We start from the raw sequence: 6,705 nt of genomic DNA on the forward strand, positions 1-6,705 counted from the left end.
TGTATTGACATTACACTGATGAAGTTTGAAGCAAATCAGGTAAAAATAAGAGGGTGATCTCAAAGCATTTCAAAAAGTGATACACTTCCTGCTGCCAGTTGGTGGCGCTATAACTTTGACTCACAATAGTCACATCCATGTGATCAGACTACTACAACCAACACACTCGTGAAGTTTCATAAAGATCAATATATGTATGCAGACGTTATAACACATTTCCTGTTTCCTTTTTCTCGCCATAAATTCGTTGCCTCGCCACGGCCAAACCGTTCGAGATATCAAAAATCCGCTGGCAATTTTTAATCATCAGTGTCTTGACTTCATGCTGACCGAGTTTGGTGGCGATCGGATTAATCGTCTAGGAGGAGTATATCAAATTCCAGAGCATGCGTTTTTCAAACAACCCTTAATAGCTGACTTCCTGTTGGCGTGGCGTTTAACTTAGAGCACGAAAGTTGTTCGGCCCAATGAGGTCTATATGTGTACCGAGTTTCATACTAATACGTGCAAGCGTGTTTAATATATGGACCAAATTTTCAGACTTTTTTCAAGGGGGCGCTGTCGAGCCCCCCTGCCACGCCCGGGTACCAGCCTCTGCGGCGTCCTAATGGCCGCGGATTCCAATGTGTGTGCCAATTTTCAAGAGTTTTTGAGCATGTTATGGCCCCCAAAAAGCCCCGGAAGACGAAAAAAAATAAATAAATAAATAAATAAATAAATAAATAATAATAATCCTTAGAAGAACAAGAGGGCCCTGCGTGCTAATTCGCTTGGGCCCTAATAATCCTAAAGAAAACAATAGGGCCTTCAGCCCCTTACAGGGCTTTGGCCCTAATAATAATAATCCTAAAGAAAACAATAGGGCCTTCAGCCCCTTGGGCTTTGGCCCTAATAATCCTAAAGAAAACAATAGGGCCTTCAGCCCCTTACAGGGCTTTGGCCCTAATTAAAGCTGCAAGCAGCGATGAAAGGGCCCTCGCACCCGGGCTAACTGCCACCCGTTGGCATCAGGAAAACAGTGAACAGTGGGTGACATGGATGTGAGCGAGTAAATACAGGAGAAATATAGCCAAGTCATTTCAAAGTGCCACACTTCCTGCTGCCAACAGGTGGCGCTTTGACCGTAACCGAATATTGCCATGTAGATGTCCTCAGGCCAGGACTATTATCAAACATGTGAAGTCTGGAGCAGATCAGACATTGTATGCCTGAGTTACTAGAACTTCCTGTTTCTTGGCTTTAATCGCATACATTAGCACTTAGCCAAGTGCTTCATGATTTAACATATTTCTAGTATGTTTGGTACATCATGGCATATTAAAATGTTTTTCTGAGAGTGAACTAAAGTGTAAAGGATACCATTTCCTGTTGCCAGCAGGTGGCACTATGACTAACTGAATATTGACATATAGATGTCTTTAGGCCAGGACTCTTATCACACATGTGAAGTTTGGAGCAGATCGGACATTGCATGCTTGAGTTATGACAGCTTTCTCTTTAATGGCGAAACATCAGAATTTGTCAGGCTGCCATGGACACGCCCTTCAACGAAAACTCAAGATCTTTGCAATTAAATGTCACTAAGGCTAAGATTAGACTGACCACATATGATGTTGTTATTATTAAATGTCTATGAGGAGTTAATCACAGTGTAAAACGTCATTTCCTGTTGCTGGCAGGTGGCGCTATAACTGCAACTGAACATTGGCATACAGATATCTTCAGGTCAGGACTCTAATAAAACTTGTAAAGTTTGAGGCAGATCCAACATCGTATGCCTGAGTTACAACAACTTTCTGTTTCATGGCGAAACATCGAACTTTGGCAGGCCGCAACGGCCACACCCTTCAGCGAAAACTCTAGATCTTTGCAATTTAACGTCATACAGGCCTTTAGATTAGACTGACCAAATATGATGTTGATCTGATTAAAGCTCTAGGAGGAGTTCATTAAAGTACAACGTCTGGAAATGGCAAAATCTGCACAAATTTTGCAAAGAAAATTCAAAATATCTGACTTCCTGTTGGTTTTCAGATTTCACTCCAAGAGACTTTTTTGTAGGTATTGGGCTGTTAGATGTGTGTACCAAATTTCATACCTGTATGTAAAAAACGTAGCGTCAGGGGCACTTCATTGAAATTTTTTAGGTGGGGCTATCGAGCCATTTTGCCACACTTAATTCTGAAACCTATATCAGAAGTAAATTTTCACCACTTCTGACGCATCTGCAAAGTTTCATGAGTTTTCGAGTATGTTTCGGCCCTCAAAAAAGTGATTCACCTTACATGGTGAAACATCAGACTTTGTCGGTCACCACGGACACGCCCTTCAACGAAAACTCAAGATCTTTGCGATTTAACATCTCAAAGGCCTTTAGATTAGACTGACCAAATATGACATTGATCTGATTAAATCTCTAGGAGGAGTTAATCACAGTGTAAAACATGTCATTTCCTGTTGCCTACAGGTGGCGCTATGACTGTAACTGAATATTGCCATATAGATATCTTCAGGCCAGGACTCTAATAAAACATGTGAAGTTTGGGGCAGATCAGACATTGTATGCCTGAGTTACAACAACTTCCTGTTTCATGGCGAAACATCAAACTTTGCCAGGCCGCCACGGACACGCCCTTCAGCGAAAACTCTAGATCTTCGCAATTTAACCTCTTTAGATTAGACTGACCAAATTTAATATTGATCTGATTAAAGCTCTAGGAGGAGTTCGTTAAAATACAACATGTGGAAATGGCAAAAACTGCCAAAATTTTGTAGAGAAAATTCAAAATATCTCACTTCCTGTTGGGTTTACAAACTTTGCACCCGGGCTTTTTTGTAGGTATTGGGCTGTTACATCTGTTTACCGAATTTCACACCTGTACGTGAAACGTAGCACGAAGGGCGCTTAATTGAAATTTTGTAGGTGGCGCTATCGAGCCATTTTGCCACACCTAATTCTGAAACCCATATCAGATGTAAATTTTCACCACTTCTGACGCTTGTGCAAAGTTTCATGAGTTTTTGAGAACGTTTAGGCCCTCAAAAATGCGATTCATTTTGGAGAAGAAGAAGAATTGGCTGAGCAATTACAATAGGGCCCGAGCACCGATGGTGTGAGGACCCTATTGTAATTGCTCAGCCAATTATTATAATAAACGGAGCAATTCCAATAGGGTCCTCACACCATCGGTGCTCGGGCCCTAATAATCCTAAAGAAAACAATAGGGCCTTCAGCCCCTTGGGCTTTGGCCCTAATAATCCTGAAGAAAACAAAAGGGCCTTCAGCCCTTTACAGGGCTTTGGCCCTAAATATAGCTGCAAGCAGCGATGGCGGGCCCAAGCCAGGTTGCATCGCCAACCCGGTGGCTTCAGGGCAACTGTACACAGCGGGCAATAGGCATTTAAAGGGGGTAAACATAAAAGGATATTATAAAAGTTATTTGAATACATCACATTTACTGCAGCAGCTGGTGCCCATTTGATCACAAACCACAACAACCACATCCATAATATTTTGATGAATTTAGATGAATTGAATGTCATGTCATAGAATGTCATAAGTTAATTTCAAATGAGTGCAGAATATCATTCTAATCTGCCATGTCTATGTTTTTCTCAGACAACCTCCATAAAAATTCCAGAGCAAATTATATACTGTTATTTTCTCAAACTCCACAGTGCTCTGAGAAATCTAATCCAGTCTAATGCGAATGTCTGTGACTGCTGATGTTGTATAATCCTAACACTTCTCTTCATGTGTTTTTAGACCTCCCTGAACTATCATTGGTGCACCAATCTTATGCACCAAAAGCAGCATGCTTTCATTTAATTTCAATATGTGTGGTATAAGATGAAAAAAAAAAAAAAAAAATTAATAGAGCCAAATCACATAACCTGCAAAGACGATTTTAATATCAGTCTCAGGTAGTAGTAAGGTACATGTCTAGATTTTTCTGCTCACTTATGCAAGTTTATTTTAAATAGCCACTTTTATAAAATCAAGTGAAATTTACTTAAATAGTGATTTTTAATCAATTTGAATTATATCAATAAATAATTAATTTAAAGACATGCATTGTACATAATGTTTGCAAACACAGCACATTCTATAACACCCATGTCGAGAAAACACACACTCTCCTTTGAAAAAACAAACAAAACAAAACAAAGATTTAAGTCTTGTATGTTGTAACTCAAATGACATTTGAAAAGTAGTCCTTTCCAAATAGTGATATAATGTCATGGTTCAATTTTCTATCACCTAACCCAATCCCTACTCCTAAATCAACCCATCACAGAAACATGTAACCATTACTAGATTTAAATAAAAACATATTTTGGCTGATTTATAAGCCTTTTAAAATAGTGAGGACCAGTCAAATGTCCTCACTAGTGGGTTGTGAAAGTATTCCACAAAATAAGTGAGGACATTTGGTCCTCACAAGTATAGTCAAAACAAGTACAGAGAGAAACACAGACAGAGACCCTCACACACACACACACACACACACACACACACACACACACACACACACACTCTCTCACACAAACACAAGAGTCAGACCGGGTTCACGCCAAAAGCGGCAGCAGAGCGGCAGCAGCGCGTATTTTTTTCGGCGCCCACGTTAACATATGAGAGCGTTCACACCGCACACAGAGACTGCGCGGCAGCGCGGAGCAGGAGCAGAGCAGAAGCAGCAGTGCCACGATCGTTTTGGCGCTGGGTCTATTTTTGTTGCGCTGCTAATTAACGCTCAATTAAAGTGAAAGTACACCTTTGATGGACAAAATAAATATGATTTCACACAAAAAGTGCTCAAAATGCACAGAATAAGCATATCTAGTGTGTTTTAACAAGAACTGAAGTATGTCAGGAAAGAAAATCAATATTAAAAAATATTTATAGAAGATTTACTCATTTAAACTTGTTTTTAATTATTCAGTTTGGGCTAAAGTATGGTATATTATAGAAAACTAAACTAAACTAGCCAGAAAATATGATATATAAAAATTATTTTAGTTATTACACAGACAGCAATATAGGCTCTTGCATACCCAAATCAAACCCGAGTTTGCTGTCTTTTTCGCCGAGTTTGCAGTCTTGTAAACATGTTCACGCGTCAGATGATGTAAAACACAAAGCTTACCTCATTTGTGTGCAGCAATGGATGACACAAGGCTTTTATTTATTTATTTATTTTTATTTTATGTTTATATGTGAGTGTTGTACACCTTGCATGTTAACAAACTTTCAAGACTATCAAGTTTAACAATGACCAACTTATAAAAACAAATTTATAACTGTCTTTGTAAAGAAATGCTCACTTTATATGTAGATTCAAGCCGCTGCTGTGACGCTGTACAAACGCTTCCAGTGTGAATACTCGCGCGTCTCTGCAGCTGCAGTTCACGCTCACGCGCTGCTTACGCTCTGCTGCCGCTTGTGGTGTGAACCCGGCCTCAGACTGAGGGAGTGAGGAGGGAGTGAGGGGCGAGGGGGAGGTGGAGGGGGGGTACCACAGAGAGGAAGAGAGAGGGTGAAAAAATTCACATTCAAACCAAAATATCGGACTTCCTGTTGGTCAGAGCTAATGACTTTAAATTAGAAAGTTGTCCGGCTTAATGAGATCAATGTGTGTACCGAGTTTGGTGACTGTAGGTTAAACTAACCCCCCACTTTTTTCAAAAGGTGGCGCTATAGAGCCCCTCCTCCCTGCCCATTTCTAAGGCTTTGCCCATGTCTACTGGCTAACAATCCTGATGTGTGTTTGGAGTTTCAAATAATTTGAAGCATACTAAGAGTCTCAAACCCATCCAAAACAAATATTGAAGTTTGATCTGTTGCTATGGCAACAGTGTTTGAAAAATATTAAAATCTTTTTACAGGTCTACAGTCGTTATGTCTTGACATTATTCTAATGAAGTTTAAAGCAAATTGGGGAAAAACTAGAGATTGATCTTAAAGCATTTTGAAAGTAACACACTTCCTGCTGCCAGTTGGTGGCGCTATAACTTTGACTCACAATAGTCACATTCATGTGATCGGGCTCCTACAGCGAACACACTGTTTCATAAAAATCAATCAATGTATGCAGAGGTTATAACACATTTCCTGTTTCCCTTTTTTCACCATAAATTCGTTGCCTTGCCATGGCCAAACCGTTCGAGATATCAAAAATCTGCTCACAATTTTACATCCTCAATGTCTTGACTTCATTCTGACCAAGATTGGTGGTGATCAGATTAATCGCCTAGGAGGAGTATATCAAATTCCAGAGCATGCGTTTTTCAAACAACCTATAATAGCTGACTTCCTGTTGAGCTGGCATATAAAGTGGCAGGATTGATTTTAAGCTTCTTTTATTAGTATATAAATCTCTGCATGTCCTAGCACCATCATTAATCAGATTTGTTAACTGAGCATCAGACGGGAAGAACACTGAGATCAACAACTCAAAATTTACTTAAAATTCCAAGGACCAAGTTAAGCCGGAAAGGTGATCGTGTTGGTGAAAGGTGAAAGGTGAACATGTGTTGTTTGAATAGAGCTATACAAATAAAGCTGACATTGACATTGACTCATCATATGACCCCTCTAACCAGTTACTTACAACAGTATGGACTATGAAAATAGGGCTTTGGTATGGTAATACTAAATGTTTTTTCTCTCTCTCCAACTGAAAATTCCTTAAATGTACAATTCAG

The sequence above is a fragment of the Megalobrama amblycephala genome, linkage group LG12 (genome assembly GCF_018812025.1).
Source record: "Megalobrama amblycephala isolate DHTTF-2021 linkage group LG12, ASM1881202v1, whole genome shotgun sequence".
In the NCBI taxonomy this organism is placed as follows: Eukaryota; Metazoa; Chordata; class Actinopteri; order Cypriniformes; family Xenocyprididae; genus Megalobrama; species Megalobrama amblycephala.